The sequence below is a fragment of the Muntiacus reevesi genome, chromosome 12 (genome assembly GCF_963930625.1).
Source record: "Muntiacus reevesi chromosome 12, mMunRee1.1, whole genome shotgun sequence".
In the NCBI taxonomy this organism is placed as follows: domain Eukaryota; kingdom Metazoa; phylum Chordata; class Mammalia; order Artiodactyla; family Cervidae; genus Muntiacus; species Muntiacus reevesi.
This window is the reverse complement of record NC_089260.1, coordinates 18,502,257-18,518,478: the sequence shown is the minus strand read 5'-3', so window position 1 is coordinate 18,518,478 and position 16,222 is coordinate 18,502,257. Positions and strand designations below refer to the sequence as shown.

The window sequence follows — 16,222 nt, the reverse complement described above, 5'->3', positions numbered from 1 at the left end:
ACTCTTACTAGGAAAAATGCATCACAAAGCCTGTGTGTCCAGTTGTAGTTTTATATTCATTTGAGAGATGCTTATCTCCTCTACTAGACTGTGAGCTGTCCAAGGATGGAGTTTTGACTGTGGTTGTCATTGTATTCCCGGTCCCCAGTATGGTGTAGGCTCTCAATAAACCCTTGTCAAATGGTTGGATGAATATAGACAGATTCTTACCTTCTAGGAATTTACAGTCTGGTGGAAGGCAGAATGACTCAAACAGAAAATTAAAATATGATGTAAGTGCTGTCTATGACAGAGTAACTATAGGATAACATGGCTACTACCGTAGACAGGGATGGGAAAGAAGAGGTGGAAGAATATATATAGTGTGGTGGTTAAAAAGCACTGGCTCTGGATTCAGGCAAAGTTATGTTCAGATCCTAGTTTTACCCTTCTTGGTTGGGTAGCCATTAGGAAGGTCATTTGACCTCATTGTACCTCAGTGTCATTATCTGTGAAATGGGTCCAATAATAATACTGAAGTCTGAAGACTTGTTCTACTTGTAATGGTATATTAGTTATCTATTGCTGTGTAACAAATTACCCCAGAAGTTAGAAGCTTCATACAACAAATATTTATCTTACACAGTTTCTGAGGTCAAGAATCCAGGAGTGGCTTAGTTGGGTGCTTCTGGCTCAGAATCTTTCATGAGGTTGTTATACTGTTGGGTAGGGCTGAAGTCTTGAGTGGGGTTGCAGGACCCACTTCTAAGCTCACTTACATGGCTACAAATAGGTGGCTTCGTTTCCTTCCCTGATGAGCCTCTTCACACGGCTGCTTATGACATGGCTCCCTCCAGAATGAATCCAAGAGAAGACAAGTCCAGATGGAAGCTGCAGTCCTTCATAATCTAACCCCAGAAGGGAGATAGCATCAGTTCTGCATATCCTAGTGGTCACAGAGGCAGCCCTGGACTAATGTGGGAGAGAACTGCACAGAGGCAGGAATATGAGGAGATGGGGGCCATCTCAGAGGCTGGTTACCCAGATGGTCAGATCTCAAGGACACCTGGGTTTGGTCTTTGCTTTGACCTGCTGAGGTTGCCCTGAAATGTAAGTGGTCAGGCTCATGCTCACTGGTGAATATTTTCAAGACAAGATGCACTGATAACTCTCTGATGGTGTTGATTTAGAGTTTTGACAGTTTGCACTATTCCCCATTGATCTGTTCTCACTAGCACTGACCAGCCCCACATAGAGCCTCTGGGATTATTTGTTCAGTTGTTCACTCACTCATCCATCCCTTCTTTCAAAAGTACACTTACTGCGTTTATTGATAGTGAAATGTAGGTGTGTGAGGCTCTGTAAGGAACTTTATCCCTCTGGATTGATGCAAAATCCTTTTTGAGGGAGGTGTACATTATCCCTATTTTCACAGATCTCCAGGCTGGCACTCAAGAAGCTAGGTGACTTCCTGAAGGTCGTGGAGCTATTAAGGGGGCCGTTTCCGAGTTCTGACTCAGGGCTATTTCATCCCAAAACTTATCCTCTTAAAAACAAGCATAAACCCCACTGTTCTTACTAGGGGAGTGACACAAATTCTTTGTAAAAATTTCAGAAAATGAACAGCATAGTTACATCTTTTCACATATCTTATGATGTTATTTTTTCCTTTTGGATAATTTCTGAGAAGTCTAAGTGCTTAACAGGTGTACAAAATGTTAAGGCTTTAAAGATGTATCTGGAGTACGGAGCTCCTGGAAGAGTGCTGAGTTACTCTGCCAAATATATGTTCTTCATACAAATCTGTATCTAAAGATAATTAAGGATATAATGAAGCTCATATCTGAGTGTTTGTCTTGTCTCCCACGTGCTCAGGCACTCTGTTTTGTTCTGCAGCAACAGGAGGTGGGGAAAATGAGGTTCTAATAAGAGTTTGGTTTACCAAGATCTATCCAGAAATTAAAAAAAGAGCAGCAAAAAGGTGAGAGTGATTAGATTTAGGTTTAATTTTGTTCTATCAGCTGTTTATTGTGAAATTTCAGACAATGGTGTGTTGTGTATTTAAGAGTAAGGTGGTGGTGTTCAGACCAGCTGACTGACAGATGACTAATCATTTCCTGCTCTTCGTTAATTTACTGAAAAGAGAATCAATCCAGCCATATCTTCAGTTCAGGTCAGTTCAGTTGCTCAGTTGTGTCCAACTCTTTGCGACCCCATGGACTGCAGCACGCCAGGTCTCCCTGTCCATCACCAACTCCTGAAGTTTACTAAAACTCATTGAGTCGGTGATGCCATCCAACCATATCATCCTCTGTCATCCCCTTCTCCTCCTGCCTTCAATCTTTCCCAGCATCAGGGTCTTTTCAAATGAGTCAGCTCTTTGCATCAGGTGACCAAAGTATTGGAGTTTCAGCTTCAACATCAGTCTTCCCAATGAATATTCAGGACTGATTTCCTTTAGGATGGACTGGTTGGATCTCCTTGCAGTCCAAGGGTCTCTAAATCTTCTTCAACACCACAGTTCAAAAGCATCAACTCTTCAGCGCTCAACTTTCTTTATAGTGCACCTCTCACATCCATACATGACTACTGGAAAAACCATAGCCTTGACTAGCTGGACCTTTGTTGGCAAAGTAATGTCTCTGCTTTTTAATATGCTGTCTAGGTTGGTCATAACTTTCCTTCCAAGGAGTAAGCCTCTTTTGATTTCATGGCTGCAGTCACCATCTGCAGTGATTTTAGAGCCTCCCCAAATAAAGTCTGCCACTAGTAAACTGATTATTCAACAGAAAGGGATGATTCTATCAACAGGGTTTATTTGGTACCACCATATACAGAGTAGGGCTTCCCAGGTGGCGCTAGTAGAAAAAAATCCACCTGCAATGCAGGAGATGCAGGAGACATGGGTTTGATTCCTGGGTTGGGGGACGCCCCTGGAGGAGGGCATGGCAACCAACTCCAGTATTCTTGCCTGGAGAATCCCGTGGACAGCAGAGCCTGGTGGGCTACAGTCCACAGGGTCGCAAAGAGTTGGACATGAGAAGGCAATGGCACCCCACTCCAGTACTCTTGCCTGGAAAATCCCATGAACGGAGGAGCCTGGTAGGCTGCAGTCCATGGGGTCACGAAGAGTCAGACATGACTGAGTGACTTCACTTTCACTTTTCACTTTTATGCATTGGAGAAGGAAATGGCAACCCACTCCAGTGTTCTAGCCTGGAGAATCTCAGGGATGGGGTTGCACAGAGTCGGACATGACTGAAGTGACTTAGCAGTAGCAGAAGTGACTGAGTACGCATATACAGAGTTGAAGTGCCAGGGAGAAGGCAGGCATTTTGTTTAGCTTGTCACCTAAAGGAAAATAAGTAAATGTGTATTTTTATATCCTTAATAATGGCTAATGTTTAGCAAGCGCTTGTTATATGCAGACACTGCTCCAGGGCCCTCTCTTTCTGTCATTAATACAGGCTTTTCACTTTGGGGTATGGGAACAACAGGCCATTTGTAGATGGCTGGTAAGTGTGAGAAGCTGCTACTACTGTCTGGGAAGCGTGTGGGGTCCAAATGTGTTAGACATGGTTCCACTGACTTTTTTCAGCTTATTCTGGATGAATGTGACTTAGGTATCTCTTCAATGATTTGAGATAGTTTCAAAACTATCACACTAAGTACAGTTTTTCTTTATAAACTTGACAGTTATTTTAGTCAACAAAGCAACGATCCCCAGGGAGCCTGGGTGGTGATGCTACATGGTCGTTCTTCTGGGGCTGGGTCACAGGATGAGGGCACCTTTATCTTTGCTAGACGCAACTGACTGTACCCCACTGTGGTCATACAGTTTATCCTCCCACCAGCAGCATGGGAGGGCTCCCTTTGTCCACAGATCATCAGCTCTTGGTGAACTTTAGTTTCTGCCCCCTCCCCCCGCCCCCGTTTGATGAATCTAAAGGAATGTGTATTAACCAGGGTTCTCCAGAGAAATAGAACCAATAGGATGTTTACATACATATACATTTACATAGTATATAAATGCATGCAATATAGATAGATACAGATACACATTGATATATATATATACATATATATGTATATATATATATAGCTATCAGTTTCAGTTCAGTTCAGTTCAGTCATTCAGTCATGTCCGACTCTTTGAGACCCCATGAACCGCAGCACGCCAGGCCTCCCTGTCCATCACCAACTCCCAGAGTCCATCCAAACCCATGTCCATTGAGTCAATGATGCCATCCAACCCTCTCATCCTCTGTCATCCCCTTCTCCTCCGGCCCTCATTCTTTCCCAGCATCAGGGTCTGTTCCAGTGAGTCAGCTCTTCACATGAGGTGGCCAAAGTATTGGAGTTTCAACTTCAGCATCAGTCCTTCCAATGAACACCCAGGACTGATCTCCTTTAGGATGGACTGGTTGGATCTCCTTGCAGCCCAAGGGACTCTCAAGAGTCTTCTCCAACACCATAGTTCAAAAGCATCAATTCTTCGGTGCTCAGCTTTCTTCACAGTCCAACTCTCATATCCATACATGACTATTGGAAAAATCATAGCCTTGACTAGATGCACCTTTGTTGGCAAAGTAATGTCTCTGCTTTTTAATATGCTGTCTAGGTTGGTCATAACTTTCCTTCCAAGGAGTGTCTTTTAATTTCATGGCTGCAAACACCATCTGCAGTGATTTTGGAGCCCAGAAAAATAAAGTCAGCCACTGTTTCTACTGTTTCCCTATCTATTTCCCATGAAGTGAGGGGCCTGGATGCAATGATCTTAGTTTTCTGAATGTTGAGCTTTAAGGCAAATTTTCACTCTCTTTCACTTTCATCAAGAGGCTCTTTAGTTCTTTTTCACTTTCTGCCATAAAGGTGGTGTCATCTGCATATCTGTCTAGCATCTATCTATCTTATCTATTGAGCTTGATTTATTTTATGGAACCAGCTCAATTTGTGGAGCTAGCAAGTCTGAAAATTTGCATGACTGGTTGGCAGACTAGAGACCCATAGCAATGTTGGTATTGCAATTGGAGTCCAAAGGCAGTCCGGAAGCAGAATGCTTCCTCTTTCTGGGAGGATCTCAATTTGTTTCTCTTAAGACCTTCAACTGATTAGATGAGACACACCCTCAAAGGAGGGTAATCTGCTTTGCTTAAAGTCTACTGATTGAAATGTTAATCTCATCTAAAAATGCCTTCACAGTGACCTCTAGACTGATGTTTGACCAAATATGAGTGCTGTGCCCTAACCAAATTGACACATAAAATTAGCCATTACCAGATGTTTTTAAACATCTCTGTTCCTGGGACAATGCCTTGCACATAGTAAGCATGTTCAGTGGAAGTGTTTCTGAATGAATGTTTGAAAGGATGACTGAGAGAAAGATGTATTAGTTCATTATCTATAGGAGATGCCACAAAGATGGGTGAGAAAATGATAGTTACCATGTTCTAATATCTTTGAAAGCAAGATGTTAAAGAATCTCAATTTGTGTAATAATTGCATACTGATAGAACTTGAAAGAATACAATTTTTATGTGAATAGATAGTTAAACTTCTGTGAATGCTTGGGTGGAGTTCTTATCTATATATTTTTTTAATTGGTGAATCCACAACTTTACAGTTGAGGGGTCTTTAAAAATAGGCATTTATGTATCAGTGAAAGTAAAACATAAATGCCTAAAAGAATGAGAGGCCATTTAAACCCTAAGATATTACTGAATCAAAGATAAATAACATCTAACCAACCTGACATGTGTTAGTATTTCCAGGCATTTTAATGATGCCAGCGTCAGAGTTAGACTGCCTTGGTTTGGACCCTGGCTCCACTGTTTATTAATTTTGTGCCTCAGTTTCCCCCACTATAAAATGGGGATAACAGTGATCAATCTCTAGAGTTTCTCTGACGATTAAATGAATTACATATGGAAAATAGTTAATCTAGAGCCTGGTGTAGAGTAAGAGGTCAAGCAGCTTTACTTATTAGCACATTCTTCATATTTATCTTTTAATATGTTGCTTTAAATAGCCAGTTAAGGGTAGAGATAATATGTTTAAATATTCCAGTTTTAAGTGTTTAATATTTAAAATCAATATTTAAAAATTTAATGTTTCTTATTAGTATTTAAATACTTACTATTTTACCAACTTTTAAATAAGAAGGATGTTATAAATTAGATTTTAAAGAAATCAAGATTTCTTCATTAGATTTGAATTTTGTAGCACATACGAAATGAGATTATAGCATATATGATGACTTTTTAAATATACATACCCCAAATTTCTGAGGCATATTGATCTTTATATTGTCATTTGGAAGCTTGTCTCCTCATAGGATTCCTCAGGTTGTTCTAATATAAGGGCCTGGCTCCTGTTATTTTTTGAGATTTATTTTAAGGCAAATTATGACTTGTGAGCTAAATCTGGCCTGATGCTTGTTTTTGTGTAACCTTTGAGCTGAGAATGGTTTTCACATTTAGAAATCAAAAGAAGCATAATATTTCATGACATGTGAAAATTATATTAAATTCTAATTTCAGCGTCCGTGGATAGAGTTTTATTGAAATAAAATCCGCAGCTACATGGATTCCTTTTCAGCTTGGCCATGGCTGCTTTTGTGGTGCAGCTACAGAACTGAGGCATAGCAACAGGGACTGTATGGCCCATGAAACCTAAAAGATTAACTACCTAACCCTTTATTAGAAAAGTTTGCTGGCACCTGTCCAGTTCCAAATGTAGTGAAACAGAGAGGTCAGATTCAGCTTTGTCAGTTTTGGAACTTGTTAGCAAGTGAGGCCAGAGGTAGAAGCTTTTAGGTAAGATAAGCTTCCTGAATTATATGTGGATTTAACTCCTTTAAGCTCTCCTTACCTTCTGAGGTAGTGCCACGTGAGAATATTTAGAGACAGCAGAGTGCTGGATGAGAGAAAGGTGAATGCCTTCAGGGCTGAAATCAGAAGGTTGTTGTGGCAGGTGGGCCCGATCCTTAGGCAATCAAGAGAGAGCCTGTGAATAGAGGTCTGTAATTTGTCATTTTTTTAGGTCCAAATGCATTAGATAAAAAGGGCACAGCCCAGTGGGAGTGTTTTTCCTTTTCTGTCCTGATATTCTTAGGCTATAATCTTCTCAACTGCTTCATCAGGGTTTATCTGCTGTAATTACTGAGATCTGTGGTACATGTTATCAGCATGTCAAAAGAACTAAGAAATTTTTCCCTTAAAAATATGAAAAATTATCTTAAGCTGCCAACCATGAAATGCTTGAGACTTACTTCTTTGTAGAACTTCATAAAAGTGCTTCTGAGTGATTCTTCCTGTTTACCTTGCTGCTGATAAAAGTCCAAAGAACATTAAATTCGGTTACTTTCTAGACAGAAGAATTCTGGTAGATATGTTGCAGGAAGGGGGACCCCTTCCAGGGCCCGAAACTGGGCTCTTGTCTAACACTCGGAAATGAATTGTCCGAGGAGACACATGCTGACAAAGCAAGAGATTTTATTGGGAAAGGGCACCCGGGTGGAGAGCAGGAGGGTAAGGGAACCCAGGAGAACTGCTCTGCCCGTGGCTCACAGTCTTGGGTTTTATGGTGATGGGATTCATTTCCGGGTGGTCTTTGGCCAATCATTCTAATGCAGAGTCTTTCCTGGTGGCGCACGCATCGCTCAGCCAAGGTGGATGCTAGCAAGAGGGATTCTGGGAAGTGGACGGACAGGTAGTGTCTCCTTTCGATCTTTCCCGAACTCTTCCGGCTGGTGGTGGCTTATTAGTTCCGTATTCCTTATCAGGATCTCCTGCCATAAAACAACTCATGCAAATGGTTACTATGGTGCCTGGCCAGGGTGGGCGGTTTCAGTCAGTGTGCTTCCCCTAACAACTAGTCATTCTCTGTGGCAAGTTAGAAAGTTTGTTCTTCTACCCTTTTGAAGACCTTCTTTAATTAAATTTTTGTTGAAATTTCTTTTCTGACATAGCTCCTCATTATTGTTTGGAATGAACTCACTAGAGTAATGATACCTTCAGGATGTCTCATGCTTTAAAAATACTGAGATAACGGGGCGTTGTGTTAACCTAACGCACTGCAGTTGGGATTCCGCGTGGTGCATGGTGGTTTTTGACCTTTGTTCTGATGACTTGGTCACGGGCTGAGACTGTTCAAGGCGTTGTTGAGATGATTCCCTTATTTCTTCCAGTTGTCCTATCCCTGTAGCCCTGTGGAGTACAGGGTGTTGAATAAGAGTTTTAACTCTTATGTTGACATAGAACTTGGTGACATTGGCAGTTGAATTCCAGGATCTAGTTGACAAAATCAAGAAGAAAATTATAGAGCAGAGAGCAAGGCTTTATGTTTTTTAACAGCGAAAAATGATTGTAAGTTCTTAAAACTCAACAATAAGAAAACAAAGAAGTAAAAAATGGACAGAAGAGCTGATGGACACTTCAACCAAGAAGAGATACAGATGACAGTAGGCTTTGGAAAGTATGTTCAACGTCATATGCCGTAAGAGATGGCAAGCGAAAACACAGTGAGATACCACTACACACCTAAAATCCAAAACCCTAGCAATATCAAATGTTGGTAAGAATGTGAACCAATAGGACTTCCCGTTCATTGCTCTTGGGATACAAAATGGTACAGGTATTTGGGAAAACAGATTGGCATGTTTAACATATTCTTACCATACAATCCAACAATCACGTTCCTTGTTATTTATCCAAATAAATTAGAAACATATGTCCCTCCAAATGTTTATATCAGCTTTATTTTATAGTTGTCCAAACTTGAAAGTGACCAAAATGTTCTTCAGTAGGTGAATGGATAAACTGGTACATTCATACAATGGAATAGTATTCAACAATAAATGCATATTCCTAAATGGAGAAGCCAATCTGAAAGAGCTAGCTACTGTGTGATACCAACTATATTGACATTCTAGAAAATTGTCTCCCAACTATGGAGACAATAAAATGGTCAGTGATTTTCAGGGGTTAAGATAGAGGGAAGGGTGAATAGATGGAGCACAGAGAATTTTCTGGGTAGTGAAGCTATTCTGTTTGATACTGTGATACTGGATATATATCATTATACATTTGTCAAAACCCATAGAATGTATAACACAGACAGTGAACCCTAATGTAAACCATGTAATCTTGTGAAGTCATTTAGTCATGTCTGACTCTTTGCGACCCTGTGGACTGTAGCCTACCAGGCTCCACCCTCCATGGGATTCTCCAGGCAAGATACTGGAGTGGGTTGCCATTTCTTTCTCCAGGGGATCTTCCCGACCCAGGGATCGAACCCGGGTCTCCCACATTGTGGGCAGATGCTTTAACCTCTTGAGCCACCAGGGAAGAGCTTTAGTTAAAAATAATTTATCAAAAAAAAAATAATAATAATTTATCAGTATCAACTCATCAGTTGTAATAAATGCACAACATTAACACTGGATTTAATAATAGGGGAAATTTATTGTGTGGAGTGAGCAGGAGAGATGTATATGGGAATTTCTTATAATTTATCAGTAAACCTAAAGCTGCTCTGAAAAAGTCTATTAATTAAAAACAAATAGGTAGTGTATGATTGCAACATCTAGGCCTTAATCTATTTCCATTCTTGTTAACATTCATTAATTTTTTGAAACTCAGTCCTGTTTTTGGAAGAACAGCAATTCGGCCACTTTTATATAACCTAGAGACATAATTCTTAGAATGTATATTCTCATGATTGCTTACATTGTACTGAAATATTTGTTGACTGGATAAAAATAGTGTAGAAGAATGAATAGATTGATGGATCCCTTTATCCTTAGAATCAAGAAGACTCTTGAAAGGAGGAAGTGATAGTTTAGCAATAATTGGAAGATTTTTTGGAATTTCTATTCCTTTCAAGTTACCAATTTAGAGCGCAGCTGTGGTGTAACCAAACAGAAGCAGGGGTAAAGAACACTCAGCTGGTCAGTCTGCCAGCACTGGTTGAATGCTACTGCGTGCTGGGCCCACTACACAGGTGTTCAATATAGTCAGGGTCCCTTCTGTCAAGGACTAGCAGTTTAAAGACTTTGATCATATTTGGGATGGACCGTCTTGGTTTTGATTCTAGCTATGACACATATAGGCTATGAAATCTTGGGTGATTTACCTGTGTTTTTCATTTCTAATATGGCAATACGGATCATACCTACCATTGAGAGACACATGAGGATTAAATTTAGGCACATAAAGCACAACAAAAATTATGGATGAAGTTTTCCTTTTACTTCTCTATGGAATTGAGAGTACAGTGAAGCTGTCAAAGGCTTTGCATTTCTTTTTTTAATTTTTAGTTTTTTAGGCTTTGCATTTCTTTTTCCTCTTTAACTTAATTCTCTATGACCGGCTCAAGGAAAATAGGAAGGAAAAAGTGGGTTAGAGGCAGCTGTGAACTGAGGGGTAAGAGACAACCAACTTCTTTAACTGTTTGATCTGATAAAGACAAATCATCACTCTTTAGAAAATCCCCATAGACATTATTGTTTCAAATTAGACAGTGTTTGTGTGTGATTATTATGATTATTTTTCTTCTTCAAATAATGAGACAAAACCACAAATTCAAAACACTTAAACCTTTACACACTCGCACACACGCATAAATTCAGTTCAACTGCAAGTAAGTGACAACAGGCAGTTCTTCATTTATAAAGATTTCCCATGTTGACATGAAAGAACATATTTGTAGAGCCAAGTGGCCACATTTCTCATCCTTTATGGCAGTGGAGGGGCCTATTAACCCTCAGTCCAGTTTTGAGTGGTCATTAGCAACAATGGATAGAAGAGGCCATTCAGAGAGGACCCGGCAGGCAAGCCATGTTTGGGTTAGTGCTGGATGGGCAGAAGGACACTCACGTACTCTCAATGAGCTTCTGAGCTATGTGGCTTCTCTCCTCAGAGAACTGCCTTTACTGAGTTATATTTTCCTGCAATATTATCTATTTTTTTGTTTGCTTGTTTTGAGAAAGAGAGATGAAAATTACATGAGCAACCTGTGTCTTTAATGAAAACCATACACCAATTTGATTGATTTCATTGTCTGGAAAAAAACGAAGAACAACAAGTCCTGTGCATAACCTAATGCCTCCACATTTTTATTAAGTAGTTGTTAATAATAATATAAATTAATTGCCTTAGCCGGAAAGCTTTTGTCAATCCTCTGTCTCAGAAATCAGGTGCTTAAAATCTTTAACCCATTAATTTTTTTTCAAGTGACCTCTGCTCTTTATGATCTTTGAATGTCTTAATCTATAATCCTCCGCAAATCCTCTCAGAAGCAGGCAAGGAAAAAACCTAAAGTAATTGTAAAAATAGTGTCATAGCTTCAGATGGGCCACAGAGACATTTGCTTTTAGAACTGGAGGAGCCCTCACTCAGAATTTTCCTTTTTTTAGAGGCCAGTCTGTGGCACTAAGCAGAGGAAATTTTTTAAAGGCTAGAGAAAAAGTCATTTATTCTCAAGTCTTTCATACAGTTCTTTTTCCTACCCCCTGAAATTAAAAACAGACACACACACACATTGCCAGTGGATATTGTTGTGGGAAGGAATACAGTTCAGCTTTGTGCTCTGGGGGCAGACCTGGGTTTGAACCTCAACTCCATGACATACTAGCTGTGATCTCAGTTTCTTCAATCAAAAACAGGAAAGAATAATGGTACTTCCCAGGTTGAATTGTCATGAGAAGTAAATCACATAATGCATATAAAAAGAGCTTAGACTAATGCCTGACCCCCGATAAATGTTCAAGTAATGGCACCTTTTATTATCATTTTCTTTACATTAAAGTCATTAAGATGTACCATGATAAGTTCTAGATATACACTAGTAGAGTAGCTACTTTCCACATGTGACTTTTAATTTCATTAAAATAAAAGTCAACATTCAATTCTTCAGTTGCATTAGCCACATTTCAGGGGCTCAGTATCACATGTGGCTAGTATTTTTTTTCCCTCCACGGGTTTTGATGAGAGGAAATTGAAAAGTCAGTGGTGTAGAGGAAATTCAAGTATCAGTTGGATAGCTGCACCCTGTTGTTGATGATGATGACAAAAACAGGTAAAATCTGAAGGTTTACCATATATCAGTGCTTTTATTTTTCTACACAAAGCACATTTTATTTGTTAAGCATCACATATAATTCAGTTATATAACAAAGAATGAAGTGTAAGAATTTTTAATGTTAGTCTCACATGCACTCACTCAGGTGGGCACACAATACTCCTAGGCCATGTTTCAGGGAGGCTAAAGTGCCTTTGCAGGGTCACAGGGCTGCCCTAGAAATTGAGCTGAGATTTGAGCCAAGACTCTCTGTCTCCAGGGTCAGTGGACTAGAATCACTGTGTTTTCTTTCAAGATGCCTTTGAATGAGGCAGTTCTCAACATTTTGGTCATTACTCAATGACCTTCCCTCAGACCATAGCCCATAGAAGCAAAAGGAGGTGAAGCTAGACTTGATCCCTTTTAGTTATGGCACTGGACAATAAAGAAGGCAGAGCACCAAAGAACTGATGCTTTCAAACTGTGGTGCTGGAGAAGACACTTCAGAGTCCCCTGGAGAGCAAGGAGATCAAACCAGTCAATCCTATAGGGAATCAATCCTGAACATTCATTGGAAGCACAGATGCTGAAGCTGAAGCTCCAATACTTGGGCCACCCAATGCAAAGAGCCAACTCATTGGAAAAGACCCTGATGCTGGGGAAGATTGAGGGCAAGAGGAAAAGGGGGCAACAGAGGATGAGATGGTTGGATGGCATCACTGACTCAGTGGACATGGATTTGGGTGTACTCCGGGAGATAGTGAAGGACAGGGAAGCCTCGTGTGCTGCAGACCGTGGGGTCACAAAGAGTCGGACATGACTGAGCGACTGAACGGCAGCAACCACATTGCTTTCACAGCAGCAGTGCATATGGTGGGAAGCCCTGAGTTTAGAAAGAGAGACTCAAGAGTTAAGCTTGATCTTAAACAGTTGCTAACCTTTGTGAGTCTTGGTTTTCTCCTCTGTTTTCTTCATCCGTTTTTTGGTAGAGCTGTTGTCTCCTGAAACTTGCTCACTTCAGTGCACCCCCTCTGTGCAAGGCCTTGTTCTAAGCACTGCTCATGTACTAATACATTGACATCTCACAGCACCTTACCTAGTAGATTCTGTTAGCATCTCTCTTTTACTAGTATCAAAATCGAAGGCCTGAGAAGACCAGTAACTTGCCTAGATTCACACAGCTACTAACTGACATTTCCACAATCCAAATCATATAGACTTGCTCCAAGGCTAGGCACTTGATAGTAAAGATCCTCTCCAAATATTAAAGGAATCCATCTTAAATTTCCCCCATTCAACTCTTTGGGTGCCTTTGGAGTCCCTTCTGATTGGTCACAAAAATTCTTTCTAATTTATAGAAACATGTGTTCAATATGTCAACCATTCCTCTTTTCCCTGCTAACTCCATTTGTGGGATGAGGTGTGGTCCTTTCCTTCCCATGCCTGTAGAAGTTATGCTAAGCTTTTTCCTCAGATGAGGGGAGCAGTTTCCCAAATGTTCTTCTCTTCCTGAACCCACTTCTCTTGAGTCCTCAAATTCCCTAGCAAGGATTAACTCCTTTTTGGGGGGGGTCACTTTATTCATTATTTAAAGTTGTTAATAACAACTCTCCAGCCTCTCCAGCTATCTTCCCAAATTCCTCTTCTTGCTCTCTTCTAGTATTTTGTCAGACTTAATTAGACTTAAATTCCTTAAAAAAAGAATTACTTTAAAATAACTCACATAGCAATTTTCCATATGTTGTTTTAACATCTTCTGCTTAAAATGAAGGCCATAGCTGACTGCAAGTAACTGAAAATATATTGCGATTCTAACATACTTCTGAGTGTTAACTCAGAGATTCTGGTAGTATTTTACCATCAGTCATTTGAGGCAAATTAGAGTCCTTGCACCAGTGATAGAATAATTTTTCCTCCCAGTAGAGATGCAGCCAGAATCTTAGAGATTAGGAGTAGCAGTTGGGTGTCGTCTTTCTAGCTTGGCCTTTCAGGAAGGGACAAGGAAGCAAAGAAAATGAGCAGCTACAAAACATTCCCCTTCCAACCCCTCCTTCTACCTCCAACCTAATTTAGTACAACATAGGTAGCTGCATTTTTTTTTTATTAAAAAAAGGAATTCTATCTGTGATAGAAATGGAGAACAGCTGCTTGCTAACCTCCTGACATTTTGCCTTTTACACTTTAATTCCAATTTCAGGTCACTTAATTGTCCACACTTATTTGACTTTTCCTTGTCCAAGTCTCCAATCCTTGGACTTTAATTATTTTTACAGCAATTTGCTCACACCCAGGTTTTCAATCTATGATAGCCTAGTAATTTTGAATCAGTAGTACAGATATTTCCTGCTAGATTAAGGATGGGATAACTGTCAACTCTATGGGAACGATTAGAAATATAGAAAGCAGCAGGAAGAACATCAAAAAATAAAACTAAACCCACCAACTGAACAAGTCCACCAAACCCTCTAAATTCTATCTCATTAAAGAAGATTATCCAAAGCTTAAACTTCAGCAAAATATTATCCTCAAATGGAAATGAGTAAAGGACTCACATGGGTCATATGCTAATTGAGGAATCCAGTTCAGCTCAGTTCAGTTCAGTTCAGTCGCTCAGTAATGTCCGACTCTTTGTGACCCCATGAATCGCAGCATGCCAGGCCTCCCTGTCCATCACCAACTCCTGGAGTTTACTCAAACTCATGCCCATCGAGTCAGTGATGCCATCCAGCCATCTCATCCTCTGTCGTCCCCTTCTCCTCCTGCCCCCAATCCCTCCCAGCATCAGGGTCTTTTCCAGTGAGTCAGCTCTTCATATGAGGTGGCCAAAGTATTGGAGTTTCAGTTTCAGCATCAGTCCTTCCAATGAACACCCAGGACTGATCTCCTTTAGGATGGACTGGTTGGATCTCCCTGCAGTTCAAGGGACTCTCAAGAGTCTTCTCCAACACCATAGTTCAAAAGCATCAATTTTTTGGCACTCAGCTTTCTTCACAGTCCAACTCTCACATCCATACATGACCACTGGAAAAACCATAGCCTTGACCAGACGAACCTTTGTTGGCAAAGTAATGTCTCTGCTTTTTAATATGCTGTCTAGGTTGGTCATAACTTTCCTTCCAAGGAGTAAGTGTCTTTTAATTTCATGGCTGCAATCACCATCTGCAGTGATTTTGCAGCCCCCCAAAATAAAGTCTGACACTGTTTCCACTGTTTCCCCATCTATTTGCCATGAAGTGATGGGACCAGGTGCCATGATCTTAGTTTTCTGAATGTTGAGCTTTACGCCAACTTATTCACTCTCCTCTTTCACTTTCATCAAGAGGCTTTTTAGTTCCTCTTCACTTTCTGCCATAAGGGTGGTGTCATCTGCATATCTGAGGTTACTGATATTTCTCCCGGCGATCTTGATCCCAGTTTGTGCTTCTTCCAGACCAGCGTTTCTCATGATGTACTCTGCATATAAGTTAAATAAGCAGGGTGACAATATATAGCCTTGATGTAATCCTTTTCCTATTTGGAACCAGTCTGTTGTTCCATGTCCAGTTCTAACTGTTGCTTCCTGACCTGCATATAGGTTTCTCAAGAGGTGGGTCAGGTGGTCTGGTATTCCCATCTCTTTCAGAATTTTCCACAGTTTATTGTGATCCACACAGTCAAAGGCTTTGGCGTAGTCAATAAAACAGAAATATATGTTTTTCTGGAACTCTCTTGCTTTTTCGATGATCCAGTGGATGTTGGCGATTTGATCTCTGGTTCCTCTGACTTTTCTAAAACCAGCTTGAACATCTGTAAGTTCACGGTTCACGTATTGCTGAAGCCTGATTTGGAGAATTTTGAGCATTTCTTTACTAGCGTGTGAGATGAGTGCAATGGTGTGGTAGTTTGAGCATTCTTTGAGATTGCCTTTCTTAGGGATTGGAATGAAAGCGGACCTTTTCCAGTCCTGTGGCCACTGCTGAGTTTTCCAAATTTGCTGGCATATTGAGTGCAGCACTTTCATAGCATCATCTTTCAGGATTTGAAACAGCTTAACTGGAATTCCATCACCTCCACTAGCTTTGTTCATAGTGATGCTTTCTAAGGCCCACCTGACTTCACATTCCAGGATGTCTGACTCTAGGTGAGTGATCACACCATTGTGATTATCTGGGTCATGAAGATCTTTTTTGTACAGTTCTTCTGT

General features: G+C 40.4%; 1 protein-coding gene across 1 annotated transcript in view; it reads left to right on the top strand.

Moving 5' to 3' along the window:
- The window catches only part of NCALD (neurocalcin delta), a 436,233-nt gene that overhangs the window by 93,354 nt on the left and 326,657 nt on the right, over positions 1-16,222 (top strand). The window lies entirely within an intron of this gene.